A 16653-nucleotide genomic window follows, 5' to 3' on the forward strand; every position below is an offset into this window, starting at 1 on the left:
GATCATTCAGCACCCTAGGGTAGCTTCCGCAACGGTCATGATGGTTTCAAAAATGTTGGGTAATGGGTTTGTGCCCGGAAAAGGCCTGGGGGCTGAGCTTCAGGGGATTGTCCAACCTATCTCCCTGCCCAAGAATTTGGAGACCTTTGGGTTGGGGTTCAAACCGACTGCGGCAGATGTAAAGAGAGCACGGAAAATGAAGAAGAAAGTTTGGTTTCTTCCCAAACCGATACCGCGTCTCTCAAGATCCTTTATTAGAGCAAGTGCCAAGGGGTCATCGGTCCCAAAAATTCTCGGACCATTGATTGGGATGGATGGGGACTTGAATCAGAGTTTCGAGAGGCTATTCGCTGATGTCAATATGGTATAAGTTGGGGAGAGTTCCAGCGGAGCGGACATACAGTTTGTGGGGCCTGAGGCCAAAACCAACAATTGGACGGTTACTCCTCTTCCTATCCGGGGGGAGTCCTGGTAGTAGGCTTTGATTTTTGCTTTCTTGTTTCGGATTATTCCAGGGTGTAATCCAAATCTCATTTTGTTTTGTAAAAGTGTGAACCCTGTTACCCCGCAATTTTAATAAAATTCTCTTTGTCTCGTTTTAATTTTGTTTTGTTCTTTTTCTTTCTGAACAGTTCTCTTTTTACTGGTTCTAATGACATGGCATGCACAGCGGATCTTCGACCTAGTCTAATAAATCAATCTGACTCCGACTTAATGATACAAGAGGTCGATTGCGACGATGAGTCTGAATATGATGAGGATGAAGCCTTCGAAGAAATAAACCGAGAACTGTGCCAATTTAAAGATAAACCCAAGCCTAATCTGAATGACACTGAGGCTATAAATCTAGGGGACATAGATAATGTCAGAGAAACCAAAATCAGCATCCACATTGAGCCAAACGTTAAGGAGGAATTGATCAAAACCCTCATGGAATTCAAAGATGTTTTTGCATGGTCATATGATGATATGCCGGGATTAAGCACCAATCTAGTGGTTCACAAATTGCCCACTGACCCGGCATACCCTCCGGTCAAGCAAAAGCTAAGGAAATTTAAAATAGAGATGAGTGTGAAGATCAAAGAAGAGGTGATTAAGCAGTTGTAGGCGAAGGTCATTCGGGTCACTCGATATCCTGAGTGGTTGGCCAATGTGGTACCAGTGCCAAAGAAGGATGGTAAAATCAGGGTATGCGTCGACTACCGCAATCTCAACAAAGCAAGTCCTAAGGATAATTTTCCATTGCCCAGCATCCATATCCTGATCGATAATTGCGCTGGGCGCGAGATCGGATCCTTTGTGGACTGCTATGCAGGATATCATCATATCTTAGTGGACGAAGAAGATGCGGAAAAGACAGCTTTCATTACACCATGGGAAACTTACTGCTACCGGGTCATGCCATTCGGACTGAAGAATGTTGGGGCAACGTACATGCGAGCAATGACTACTGTGTTTCACGACATGATACACAAAGAAATTGAAGTGTACGTAGATGATGTGATCATAAAGTCTTGGTGTCAGGAAGACCATGTAGCAAACCTAAGGAGATTTTTTAAAGACTTCGAAGGTATGATATTAAGCTCAACCCGGCCAAATGCGCCTTTGGGGTTCCATCAGGAAAGCTGTTAGGATTCATCGTCAGTCGACGGGGTATTGAATTGGATCTATCCAATATTTACCACCGCCAAAGAACAAAACAGAGGTAATGAGTCTGTTAGGGAGACTAAATTACATCAGCAGGTTCATCGCTCAACTCACGGTGACTTGTGAACCCATATTTCGGCTGCTGAAGAAAGACGCTGCGGTAGACTGGACGACGGAGTGTCAAGAGGCTTTCGACCAGATTAAAGGGTATCTTTCCAATCCACCTGTGTTGGTTCCACCTGAGCCAGGGAGGCCCTTGATTCTTTATCTGACGGTCCTGGAGAATTCGTTTGGTTGCGTGTTGGGGCAACACGACGTCGCAGGAAGGAAAGAGCAGGCCATTTATTATCTTAGCAAAAAGTTCACAGTGTATGAGGTCAAGTACACTCAACTCGAGAGGACATGTTGCGCCCTAACTTGGGTGGCTCAGAAGTTGAAGCACTACTTGTCTTCGTATACTACTTATCTCATCTCCCGTTTGGACCCATTAAAGTATATTTTCCAGAAACCTATGCCTACAGGAAGGTTAGCAAAATGGCAAATTTTTCTCACAGAGTTTGATATCGTCTACGTGACGAAGACGGCCATGAAAGCCCAAGCGCTGGCCGATCACTTGGCTGAGAATCCCGTTGATGAAGAATACGAGCCATTGAGGACGTATTTCCCAGACGAGGAAGTAATGTACACAGGTGAGCTGGAATTACCCTAGGAACCAAGCTGGAAGCTTTTCTTTGAAGGAGCCGCAAACGCAAAAGGGGTTGGAATAGGAGCAGTACTCATTTCTGAAACAGGACGTCACTACCCTGTTACAGCTCAGCTACGCTTTTATTGTACCAACAACATGGCAGAGTATGAAGCATGCATTTTGGGTCTGCGACTAGCTGCAGACATGGATGTCCAAGACGTTTTGGTCTTGGGAGACTCGGACCTCCTGGTGCATCATATTCAGGGTGAGTGGGAAACACGGGATTTGAAACTCATACCTTATCGACAATGTTTGCACGATCTAAGCAAGCAATTTCGATCAGTGGAATTCAAACATATCCCGAGAGTTCATAACGAGGTTGCCGATGCATTGGCCACCTTAGCATCAATGCTACACCACCCCGACAAAATGTATGTTGACCCGTTGCACATCCAGGTTCGTGATCAGCATGCTTATTGCAGCATGGTAGAAGAGGAAGTGGATGGCGAGCCATGGTTTTATGACATAAAGGAGTACCTCAAGATGGGGATATATCCAGAGCAGGCCACTGGGGACCAAAAAAGAGCCCTTCGGCGTTTGTCAAATGGTTTCTTCCTCAGTGGAGGAGTGTTGTATAGAAGAACCCCAGACTTGGGATTGCTAATATGTATAGACGCCGGTCAATCCACGACAGTTATGGCAGAAGTGCATGCTGGAGTCTGTGGGCCACATATGAGCGGATATGTATTGGCAAAGAAGATTCTTCGAGCAGGGTACTATTGGCTCACTATGGAGCATGACTGTATCACTTTCGTGAGGAAATGCTATCAGTGTCAGATACATGGGGATCTGATTCATTCTCTGCCGACAGAGTTGCATACGATGTCAGCGCCCTGGCCATTTGTTGCATGGGGCATGGATGTTATTGGACCTATCGAGTCGGCAGCAGCCAACGACCATAGGTTCATTCTGGTGACCATCGACTACTTCACCAAGTGGGTTGAAGCTAAAACCTTCAGGTCGGTAACCAAGACGGCAGTGGTGGATTTTGTTCACTCCCATATCATCTGCAGATTTGGGGTCCCAAAAGTGATCATCACGGATAATGGTGAAAATCTTAACAGCAATTTGATGAGAGAGGTATGCCAACAGTTTAAGATTACACACCGCAATTCCACCCCATATCGTCCCAAGGCGAATGGAGCGGTTGAAGCAGCCAATAAGAACATCAAGAAGATACTGCGGAAGATGGTGGAAGGATCTAGACAATGGCACGAGAAACTACCCTTTGCTTTGTTGGGTTATCGCATTACATTCCGGACTTCCATAGGTGCAACTCCTTATTTGTTGGTATACGGAACTGAAGCAGTAATACCAACGGAGATTGAAATTCCATCCCTCCGAATTGTCGCTGAAGCCGGGATTGACGACGATGGATGGGTCAAAGCTCGACTAGAGCAGCTGAACTTAATAGATGAAAAAAGATTGGCAGCAGTATGTCATGGCCAGTTATATCAGAAAAGAATGGCAAGAGCATACAATAAGAAGGTACGCCTCAGAAAATTTGAAGTAGGACAGCAAGTATTGAAACGGATCCTCCCGCATCAGGTCGAAGCAAAAGGCAAGTTTGCCCCAAATTGGCAAGGGCCTTATATCGTGACCAGAGTGTTGTCCAACGGTGCTTTGTGTCTAACAGATGTCGAGGGAAGATGTGTCAACATGGCTATCAATTCTAATGCAGTCAAAAGATATTACGCGTAATTTCTTTGATTATGGTAGTTATTGGTTCGTTTGTTTGTATTTGGTACTTATTGGATAATGAAATGACGGAGGCAATTCTTTCTTCTATCCAAACACTTTTAACCTTTGCTTCCCCCTTTGAGCCTTAGTTGTTCTTTCATACCCCTCTTTTGGAATCACTAATGGGAAAAAGATATGAAAAAAAGAAGAAGAAAAAAAAAGAAAAGAAATTAAACCAACATCAATGTCCAAAAAGACCTACCGATCAATATCTGAGAGGTGCCAAGTCAGGCCAGTGGAAGTCGAGAATAATACGCTGATCTCCAGCAAAAAAAGGGTTATGAACTAGAAATGAATTGATGGCCGAAAAGAATCTCCGAAAGAGAGAGTCATATCGGCAACACTCCAATCCCCCGTTGAAAGATAAAATGAGAGAGTCTTGATCGGTGAAAACCTTCGCAGGCACCGTAAGGCGACGAAAGATGAGAAATAAAACGAGAGAGTCTTATCGGTGAAAATCTTCAAAGGCACCGTAAGGCGACGAGAGCTGAGAGAAAAGAGAGAATCTTATTAGTGAAAACCCCTCGAACGACACTATAAGGTGACAAGACAGATTGGCAAAAGGATCCGCATGTGCGAAAAGGTGGGCACCTATTTATCCCCGGCAAGTAAGGCCGCCAGGAATATTGATTGATACAAATAGACTGGGTCGATTAATCCGTAATGCACGACATGATCATTGGGACCGGACCTACCTTCCAGATAAGTTCTTTCCTTTTCTTCTCCCCCAGCATTGGTTCATAAAGATTTTTCTCTTTTTCTATCTTTTTTCATTTCTTTCCGGAAATTTGTTTTGAAAAGGATTTTTCAGAGTTTACTACCAGGGGCCAAAATGGTACAAAGCAAAATGCGAATGGGACAGGCCAAAGCTGAGGCAATAAGACAAAAGGCGTTTGTTGCAAAACCAAAGGACAAATTGGCTTAGAAAGTTAAGAGGGACGTGAAGAAAAGCGAAAAACGACGGTTGAGGGACTTATGGACCAAGTTCCAAGAAGATCTCCCAGCAGAATGTCGATAGATCACGGACCAAGGTCCGAGGTGGTCAGACACCACAGAAAGGGGGAAGGAGGCAGGGAGAATTAATTCGCCGCAAGATAACCCTAACAGTCCTATCCCCAATTCTGGGAGGGAATAAAACTTTTAAGAGAGTAGTTTTGGAATTAAAGAGGACTCCCACATCTTGTTCTGAAACAAGAAAGCGGGGAAGGGATAAATGGAAAACCATCCCCAGCAGACATAACATCCCCAGCAAGCAACTTTATCCCCAACAAGTTTTGGGAAGCACAGAAAGGGAAAGGAAAAATCATCCCCCAGCAGAAGTGACATGGCCATTCACCATGTTAAAACTAACAAAATTTTCTTTGTTTGCTACAGGAAAATAAAGGTTGATGATGGCCGAAAGACACGCCACAAGAAAGGTCACCAAAACCGGGGCAGAAAATTTTCTGCCGTTGTCAAAATTTTTCTCTGAGGAACGAGGAAATAAATTCAAATATTTTCATTTTTGTAGTTCAATAGGCGCCCACCTGTATAATGAGAGGAATATTTTCATGTCTTAGTTCAATAGGCGCCCACCTGTATAATGAGAGGAATATTTTCATGTCTTAGTTCAATTGGCGCCCACCTGTATAATGAGAGGAATATTTTCATGTCCTAGTTCAATAGGCGCCCACCTGTATAATGAGAGGAATATTTTCATGTCTTAGTTCAATAGGCGCCCACCTGTATAATGAGAGGAATATTTTCATGTCTTAGTCAAATAGGCGCCCACCTGTATAATGAGAGGAATATTTTCATGTCCTAGTTCAATAGGCACCCACCTGTATAATGAGAGGAATATTTTCATGTCTTAGTTAAATAGGCGCCCACCTGTATAATGAGAGGTATATTTTCATGTCTTAGTTAAATAGGCGCTCACCTGTATAATGAGAGGAATATTTTCATGTCTTAGTTAAATAGGCGCCCACCTGTATAACAAGAGGAATACTTTTCAGTCTTATGCTGCAGATCTTGAAATCAGTAACCCACCGGAAGGTAGAGGGTTACCACAGGAATCCCCAGCACCGAAAAGCAGAAGGTTGTAACAAGAGGTCCCAGCACAAATTCAAGCGCATGGGTAAAAAGGAAGAAAAGACGCGTCTTGAAAGAAGCGGCCTGTGAACATTAAATTATGCTCAGCACAACAAATCTAATGAAGAAAGCCTTATCCCCCAGAGGAACCATCGAAAAGCATAATGAAGGAAGCCATATCCCCAGCGGACCGAACAAAATGAGGAAAACTGGTATTTAGAAAGGCAAAAGGCCAGTGTCGTCTCCAAATTCACGGAAGACAATCACCGGAAGAAATACAAGCCGACCAGAAAGCAAGGCAACAAGAACAAGTTGAAGATAGATGAGATCTTATGATCCGTAGTCTAGCCTAGCTTCTTGTTTTCTTTTAAGCACAGTGTAACGAGGAGATCGGTAAGCAGTGATAACAGCATGCAACAACAGTAACATTGCAGTCCCATGGTAGTCCCAGCTACCAAAACTACCTGAACTACATTAACCTAATTCCCCTTTAGCCAGGGATATGTAGGAAAACTTTGAAGCAAAGGTTCGGTTAAATCTTTTTCTCAAAAAATGTTTCACGCGGAGTATCCCAACGGACAAAAATCGCTCGTATCCACTCACTTTATCATTGCACGAAAGCTCTTTGTGTTTTCGGACAAAGAGGGGCAGCTGTGAGCACGTGATTTTTGCTTCACGGAAACTACTCCAAAAGAAATCGAAAAATAAATAAAACAAGTTGCCTTCGAGTACAATTTTGAGAATTTGCATGACATTTTGATAATTGTTCTGTCCGTAAATGCTCGCCTTGCTATAGTTAAAATACAAAAATACATGTCGCATTGCATTTAGGAATAATCGGTACATTTAGGAATTAATTAACCATAATTTGGTTTTAAAAGAGAAAATCACAAAAATATGCATTTTTATTCTATTTGTTGTCATGGTAATTTTATTAAATGTTTTAATTCATGTGTTAATTGTTGTTAGGTGTTAATTAATATTTGTGTAGTTTAATTTTGGTTTTTAGGAATTTTTGTTTAATTATAAGGAAAGAAGATACCGGATTTGGGCCAAAAATTCAATTAAAAATTGGGCCCAAACCAACCCCACGACCCAGTCCAAAACCAGGCCCTCTAGGCACGCCCCAAAACGACGCCGCATAGGGCGTTTGATCTGAGCCATTCATCCATACTCATCCAACGGTCCACGCTCACGCCCGTAACCCGACCTATTTACTCGGGTCAACCCAGCCCTTCATTAAAACCAAACAACCCCGTTTCTATACCAAACGACCCCGTCCTGTCCCTCACTAGTTGATCCAAGCCGTTGAGATCATCTGATCTAATGGCTCAAATCAATTGCCCCGTTCCGTATATAAGCTCCCCATCACACCCCACGCCCCAAACCAAACCCCACCCTTCACCACTGTACACCATCGTCCCAAACACAAACCCAAGCCCCCGTTCCAAACCCTAGTCGCCCCCATACACTCTCACCATGAACCCGGCGGCAACGACGCCGGTTACCACCAAAGTAACACCCCTGATGCACCTCACCACCCTGAACACGGATCTGCTACCCCTTGCTTCGAATCATCCCCCATCATCTCGAATCTTAATTTGAAGGTTCGAGCCCAACCCTGACCAACACCAGCCCACCCCAGTTTCACACCAGTCACCACCCTGGCCTCACTCGTGACCAAACCAAGCTTGGTTTGGTCCGAATCTACTCACAAATCCTCAAGCCCCAAATCGGACTGGTTCGAACCCTAGAACACAAGAACCATGGAATCCGGCCAGTTTAATAGAGGGTTGGGGTCTAATAGACCTTAATCAAAGTGTTCTCGGTTGAGAACACCCCGATTAAAGTTTGTTCGACCTCAAAATGGGCAAATACGGTCAAAGCTGGGGTCGTCTGTGTTTAAGCTTTTCAGAGTGAGTTCCCTCTTTCTTTTCTATTTTTGTTTAAATGTTGTTTTAGTTTGTCAGCGTGTTTGATTAGTTTGTTTGGTATTTCTGATGTTTCCTTCCAATTTGTTCTCCGTCTTCGCAAGACCTTTTATTTGGTCGATTGTTCTTCTATTTATGTTTGAATACGTATGATAAGATGCATATTCAATTTGATTAACATCGTCGAACAGATAATTCATATGGGTTCCCTGTGTCGTGCAAAATTATTGAAGGCAGTTGATGCCCTCTTCATTTGTTTGTTTGATCGACTGATTGTTCTATGTTATAATTAGTGCAGTCGATTAGATAAATGTCGTCGATTAGTTTTATAGGACTGAATGTGCAAATATTCTGATTCATATAACTTCTTATGATGGATCGAATCATTGTCGTTTAGCGGATTGTTTGACATTATCTGTGAATAGTTTGTAACTACAGTGCAATAGCTGAACTCAGTTTAGGGCAGCTTTGAATTTGAACTTTCAAGAGTTCAAAATGTCCTACTGCTGGAGTAAGGTAATACAGTAATAATCAGGGTTTAGCAGTGTTAGTTTGGGGGTTTGAAAAGATCTGAAATGTTTAGTTTAAGTTGGGCTGACAATAGGGTACTGAAATAGGTTTAAACTAATGCAATAGTGGGGAACAAGATTAAATGACATGGGGGAGGTTAATTAAAATAAGTTACACCCCCATAATTTTGATTAAAAAAGAGAAAAGCATGCGGTATGGGGAGTCTGTCAGGAATATCATGGGCATATTTGTTTAGTTTAAGGGGATATGGGCAGAGGGGAAAGGCAGCCTGGGGGCTTGCCATTTCTGTCTTATAAATAGGCTGGACAGTTTTAGAAGAAGGGGGAGGTTTTTTTTTTGAGTGCCAAGAGATAAAAAAAAAAGCCAAAAACAAGGCTGGACTTTCAAAAACTTGAATAGGTCAGCCTAAATTCAGAGTAATAGAGAGTTAGGAGGGTGCTGGATTTTTGAACATAACAAATCAGAGGCTATTGTTTTCTGCATCTGTTTCCTTCTTTGCTTAGCCTGTAATTGTTGGGACACTGCTGAGTTTTCAGCTTAGTTTTCTTGGTTTCCCTGCTGGTACAACACTGTTTCATTTGAGTGTTTTGGGTTTTCTGAGTTCACTGGACTTCTGTTTGGCTTAAATCTGTTGTTGGTCTCTCCTACTGGGTTTGCTGTTGGAAACTAAAAATCTGACTGCTGGGGTTGTGTTGCTATTTTCTGTTGATGTGTATGCTACTGCTTCCACTGATCATTCCTCTTCTTCTTTTGCTTTTCTCAATACCAGGTACACCACTGATACACTATCAATGTGAGCTGAAAGTTGAAACATGAATACAAAAAGGAAGAGTTGAAGTTGTTTTATTTTTATACGTAGTCTGTATATTGAGCATTAAGTTGTGTATAATAGTCCGCATCTTCTATTAGGATAATGAAGGTAGCCATCATGTATAACTAAACGTCATATATGGCAACTTAATATCATACTGTGTATATAGGCTGGTAGATAAAAAGGGGTGATAGTGTAGTAAGCAATATCTTGAATTTTAGCTATGTTTGTTAGTTAGCATATCTTCTAACGCATGTTAAGTGCTGAACTATCCATTGCTAGTTAATCTCATTTCATTTAGTAGGCTGCCTCGTCATAAATTGTCACAATACCGTTAGAATAAAATAACACCGGTTCCCATTTCAGCCTTATAAATGTTGGGCCTAAGTCAAATAAATTAAACAGGCCCTCATCGAAAAAGGAATGGCCTAGGTCCAGTCCACATAGTGTGCGCTGGGCCTGGGCCCATAACTGCCAAATGGACTTCTCGAATCACGTCCCTCTTTTAACAAAACACGTTCGAAACTTAACTATAATAACTCATAGGTATGTAAATAAGTTAGGACCTTTTCATTTATTTTAGATGCAAACAAAAATAGAAAACGTAGCCGCTATATGACGTCCTTTTAAATAAAAATGAGACGAGCCTTGCCAAATAAAAATACAAAATTGCGGGGCCCTTAGTAAATATTTGTTTTAAAATTGCTTAGACTTCAGGATGGACCGTTTAGCAAAATTCCACGACCCTACCCAAAGTAAATGATACGCTAGCCACTTTAGGCGCGCCTTTAATAAATTTATCTTCTTAAACTCGGGTGCACATTTATGTGACCCGAATCCAAATCTCAACGGAGTCAAAGTGTGTCGACGACCACGGGTACATTGATTGTGATGCAGTTCGAGATACATTTTCACAACGTTGCAATTCCCTGTAAGATAATAATAATAATAATAATAATAATAATAATAATAATAATAATAATAATAATAATAATAATAATAATAATGAAAGCGGTAAAGAGTTGAAATCTGCACATAAGTTCATATTTGTATAAAATCAGATAATCAAGCCGAATGTGACAGTTGAGCGACCGTGCTAGAACCACGGAACTCGGGAATGCCTAACAGCTTCTCCCGGGTTAACAGAATTCCTTATCCGGATTTCTGGTGCGCAGACATGTTAAATAGGGTCATTCTATTCCTCGATTCGGGATTAAATTGGTGACTTGGGACACCCTAAATCTCCCAAGTGGCGACTCTGAAATAAATAAACAAATCCAGTTTCGATTGTCCTTTAATTGGAAAAACTCATTTACCCTCGCGGGGGCGGAAAAAGGAGGTGTGACAGGCGGGACCTTCTCTCCATCCTCTCTCATGAGTTCTCTCCTTGTAATCTTTGCAATGAAGAAGAAGAAAGGATTAATCTCCAGAAAAACATGTAAAACTACCCCTCCCATTAATCAATGAGAGCCACAATGAAGAGTTTCAACAAAGATCGATCACTTCTATTTTATCTCGTATACTATATTTCAATTAGCTCATTGATCTGGAACTTATTATGTCTAACTAAGATTTACCCTTTCATTTTCTTTAATCGATTTGTCCAAAAAAGTTCCAATATCTTTTGAGTCAAACAATTTGGCGCCGTCTATGGGGATTTCTTAGTGAAATTTCCTAGTCTCTTCCAGATCAAAGACAAAAAATATAAGTACCCACCAAAAAGAGCGCTAAGGCAAAACCCAACCTACGCAGGACAAAGGCGCAACATAGAAGGGGAAGGAGAGCTGAATTGAGTCACCGAATTTAGAAATCCTCAACCCATCATCGAAATGCCAAGCAAAAACGAGCAATGTCACAAACCTACTCTCATTCACCAGTCCATCGGATGGGGGTAAGGAAAGTATCATTTTAACTCACCTTCTGCTCTTTGCTCAAGTAGTAACACAAATGCCACGCGGGCGAGTGAGCAAATAAACATCTCAATTAAAGAATGAGAAACTACTACTAGACAACCGAAATATCGCCCGCCGATAACATCTTCAGGTCGGAAGGCCGGAATCAGGCAAAGAAACTTCAATATGGGCACAAAATGAACATAAGCGAAACAACAACATTTCATACTCCCCGATATTATGCCATCCGATGCCAATAATATCAAGCAAACCAAGACTCCCCCGGAGGATGCCTAACTCTCCAAAAGCTGCGACTGACAACAGGTTACTATTTCGATAAGTTCGAAATAACACCTTTTAAGGCCAAGGGCCTTCGCCAAAAAGAAGAGTTCGACCTCGATCGAACGAAGAAGGGTTATTATTTTGATAAGTTTGAAATAACACCCTTTAAGGCCACGGGCCTTCGCCAAAAAGAAGAGTTCGACCTCGATCGAACGACGACAGGATACTATTTCGATAAGTTTGAAATAACACCCTTTAAGGCCAAGGGCCTTCACCAAAAAGAAGAGTTCGACCTCAATCGAACGACGACGGACTACTATTTCGATAAGTTCGATATAACACCCTTTAAGGCCAAGGGCCTTCGCCAAAAAGAAGAGTTCGACTACGATCGAACGACGACGGGCTACTATTTCGATAAGTTCGAAATAATACCCTTTAAGGCCAAGGGCCTTCGACAAAAAGAAGAGTTCGACCTCAATCGAATGACGACGGGTTATTATTTCGATAAATTCGAAATAACACCCTTTAAGGCCAAGGGCCTTCGCCAAAATAAGAGTTCGACCTCTATCGACTGATGACGGGCTACTATTTCAATAAGTTAAAAATAACACCCTTTAAGGCCAAGGGCCTTCGCCAAAAAGAAGAGTTCGACCTCGATCGAACAATGACGGGATATTATTTAGATAAGTTTGAAATAACACCTTTTAAGGCCAAGGGCCTTCGCGAAAATGAAGAGTTCGACCTCGATCAAACGACGACGGGCTATTATTTCGATAAGTTCGAAATAACACCCTGTAAGGCCAAGAGCCTTCGCCAAAAAGAAGAGTTCGACCTCGATCGAACGACGACGGGCTACTACTTTAATAAGTTCGAAATAACACCCTTTAAGGCCAAGGGACTTCACTAAAAAGAAGAGTTCGACCTCGACCGAACGATGATTGGTTATTACTTTGATAAGTTTGAAATTACACCCTTTAAGGCCAATGGCCTTTGCCAAAAAGAAGAGTTTGACCTTGATCGAATAACGATGGGCTACTATTTCAATAAGTTCAAAATAACACCCTTTAAGGCCAAGAGCCTTCGCAAAAAAGAAGAGTTCGACCTCGATCGAACGACGACAGTTTGTTATTTCGATAAGTTCGAAATAAGACCCTTTAAGGCCAAGGGTCTTCGCCAAAAAGAAGAGTTCGACCTCGATCGAATGATGACAGTCTACTATTTCGATAAGTTCGAAATAACACCCTTTAAGGCCAAGGGCCTTCGCTAAAAATAAGAGTTCGACCTCGATCGAACGACGACGGGTTATTACTTTGCTAGGTTTGAAATGACACCCTTTAAGTCCAAGGGCCTTTGCCAAAAATAAGAGTTCGACCTCGATCGAACGACGACGGGCTACTATTTTGATAAGTTCGAAATAACACCCTTAATGGCCAAGGGCCTTCGCCAAAAAAGAAGAGTTCGATCTCGATCAAACGACGGCCTTCGCCAAAAAGAAGAGTTCGACCTTGATCAAATGATGATGGGCTACTATTTTGATAAGTTCAAAATAACACCCTTTAAGGCCAAAGGCCTTCACCAAAGAGAAAAGTTTGAAATATATCTAAGGCCATGGGCCATCAGTAAGCAAAAAGGGAAGGAAAGACTGGGACTCGCCATGCGGGAATCTACCCCGCACCAAAATCACAAAAAGCGGAAACAAAGATAAAGTACAAGGAAAATAACAATGAAACATTCTTCTTTATACAAAGTCACTGCGCTAACGGTCGCAGATTACACATGGTCCAATCCAACAATAAAAAAATAAGAATAAAGGAACAACGACAACCGACGATGAATAATAATAAAAAACAAACAGAAAATAGACTAAGACAACATTCTTCACTCGGTGTCATCACCGCCACCATCATCACCACCATCTCCAGGAAGCTCTCCCTCATTATCCGCGCCCTCTTTGTCCTCCGGAGTCACAGAGTCATAACTACAGTTGACACGAGTCTCTTGCGCCTTTGCCCGTGCTCCTTCATATATGGCCTCCGTAACATTTCTCTCCTCCCATAGGCTCTTGTATATATCCTACTGAGCTTCAACATGAACCCAAAGCTCGTGTAAGCGGCGGGGAACAGTGGTGGAGGAAGACTCAATCTGAGCCTACAACCGCTCCTTTTCAACCTCAAAAGCGGAGACCCGATCTCCTAAGGTCGAAGCTTCTCGGTCGATCTCACCGATGCGCTCCTCAAGCCTCGCCTCCATTAGCGTTGCCATCGCTCTCTCTGACTCTTACTCGGACTGGAGGAAGCAAACAGTGTTCTCTAGGGCCACCGCTCTTGTTGAAGCCGCAGACCAGGCACTCTTGATACTCTCCAATCCGGCGACCTTTATCTATAACTCGACCATCTTTCCCATCCATATCATCGCCTCGACCTTGATGAGATTCTGATCCATCTAGGTCTGTATTAACTTCAGTCTCCCGTGCAGATAGTCACACTCCGCGGCCACCTCCTTCCCACCTCGAGCTCTTCATCCTTCGCGCGAAGTTGCTCTTCGAGCACACTGTTCCTGCGAATGGCCTCCATCAACTAGTGGTCTCTCTTCTCCAATTCCTCGCCGAGGGATCGAGCACCAGGATTCTCCCTCAGTCATTCGTGCATTTCATGACACTTGTTGCGATAGCGTCAATACTTTTCCAACATCTTCAAGAAAATCTTGGCCCGAATGTCGGCCCTACGCATACTCTCTACCTCTACCATGTACGTCTGAAAAGCGAGAAGAGGAGTTAAAGCCAAATCAACAAGAAAAATGAGAGAAGTATAAAAGAAAAGCGCAACGTACTCTCAAGCCCATAGCGGCCACCTCATTCATCAAATCGATATCAGGAACGTTCTGGAGAGCCTCATTCTCGGTAGCATAACACAAAATGTCAAACTGCGGCACCAGATCCTCCATGTCCCCCAAGAGATTAACATCCAAAGAAATCTCAAGAATATAGGTCGGTCCTCCCGCATGAACTACCGAGTGGGTAATACCCTCCTCAAACATCCTAACATCATCAGGATCGAGGTCCGACTCAGATTCGTAATCGTCAACCACAACGCCTTTTCCTCTTTCGGTAGCTGAGAAGGAAGCACGACTAGGTATGGAGGTTGAGGGTGCGTCTAAACCCACAACGACAACCTTAGAAATCTGGCCCCCCATCGCGGCAGGTTGTTGATCATCGACAGTAGTAGGAACCTCCGTTGACGGGGTAGATATGACGGCTGTCTCCATCTCTATGGGCGGAGAGATATCAACCCCTTCCCCAGATTCTGCCAAGGGAGTGTCGTCCAGGTGAATTACAGTCAGAGGGTCTGCCTCGAATTCCACTTGCTGCCTCTTGGACGACCCTTCTTCTTCCTCAGCACGGGGAGATTCACCCGTCAGACGAGCAACACGAGTTGGGACCTCAGTCTGAGAAGTGGCTTCCACATGAATAACCATGGCCGCTGACTCAACTGAAGCAGCCCTCGATGAAGACCGGGCGGTAGGCACTATCACCGAACGAGCAAACGATGTCGGCTGACGAAAAGCTAAAGAAGGAGCCGTCACTCTCCACACTCTTCCTGTCATCGACAAACAACATATATTACACTTAGTAGAAAGAGAGGAAAAATAGCAAACAGAAACTACACCTCACCTGTAAGGGGCCTGCATCCAAATATTTCATAAAAGGTCGACCAAGTGCGAACCCTCGCCGTATGGAGAAGGATGATTGAGGGGGCAATTTCTTGGCTGCAGAGACATAACAAGGTTTAGTATTGTAACAGAAAGCGGTCGGATATCTATTCGACTAAAAACATAAGAAACTTACGTGCAAAGTTCCACTTCTCAGGGAACCCCGTTGGATCCGCCACAATGTGCTCGGTCTGTACATAGAAGTTATTCTCGTAGAAATGACGGTTAGCCCTGTCGTCCATCTTCACCACCAGACTTTTCGACCCCCGAGGACGCATGTGAAGCATCGTGTCGCGAATGAGTTGAGGGGCGAAGATATTGAGCATGTGACCCAGAGTGATCTCACGGCCGGCGAGTTCCACAAACTTGAGAAACATAAGAAATAGCTTGTACAGGTACATTGAAAGTTGGGCGGGGCATACCTCATAAAAGCGGCAGAAATCTACCATCAGGAGAGGGAGAGGAAGTGTGTACCCAATAAGAAAGGGGTAGGCGTAAAACACGCAGTACCCAGGACGGTCAAAATGAACTATGTCATTCCCTATCGCCGGTTGCATGTCAATATAATCGGGGATCCCCCACCTAGCTTTCAACTATGCAATGTCTTCTTCTTTCATAACAGAAGGGACAGGTTCCGTCTCCACCTCGGTGCAATCGTTGAAATCGTTCTATTTTCTCCCAGGACGAGGCAAGATCTCGACTACCGATGGTACCTCTTCATTTTCCATCACTTCTACTCCTTCGGTAGCCAGAGCATCATTCTCTGGTGCCGGAATTGTAACAGGAAGATCAATGCGAGAAGAATCACCACCCATTTCGCCAAGATGGTGTGGCAAAAAGACAACGGAAAGGAAGGATGAAAGTTTTCAGTTAAATGGGGGCGAATGAAAATTCGAAGTATCGGGAAGAGAGTATATTCACAAAATTCTTTCAAACACAAGGCATAGAAGTGTGTCAATCGAATGATGTATTCCTCCTATTTATAAGAGACATAAATCCCCCCAAGCACGAAATCCAAGAGTCACCAATCGAATTTGATAGGGCACGAACGTTTCGGTTCCCCGGGAACGTGTGTCATAATGGTGGCAATCACGAAACAACGCTTTAATACCAAATGAAGTTTAGGTTCCGAAACAGCCGCAACGGTCTAAGGATATCAAAAGAACACCGTCACCTCACTTGAAACCCAAGAAGCATAGCCAAGGAATGAGAAGTCAAATTTCTCTCGAAGTTATAGCGCTCATGATCCGTCTGTCTGGCCCGACAGGGGACGACCTCGACAGATGAAGGGACTAA

This window comes from Nicotiana sylvestris, chromosome 2, assembly GCF_000393655.2.
Source record: "Nicotiana sylvestris chromosome 2, ASM39365v2, whole genome shotgun sequence".
NCBI lineage: Eukaryota > Viridiplantae > Streptophyta > Magnoliopsida > Solanales > Solanaceae > Nicotiana > Nicotiana sylvestris.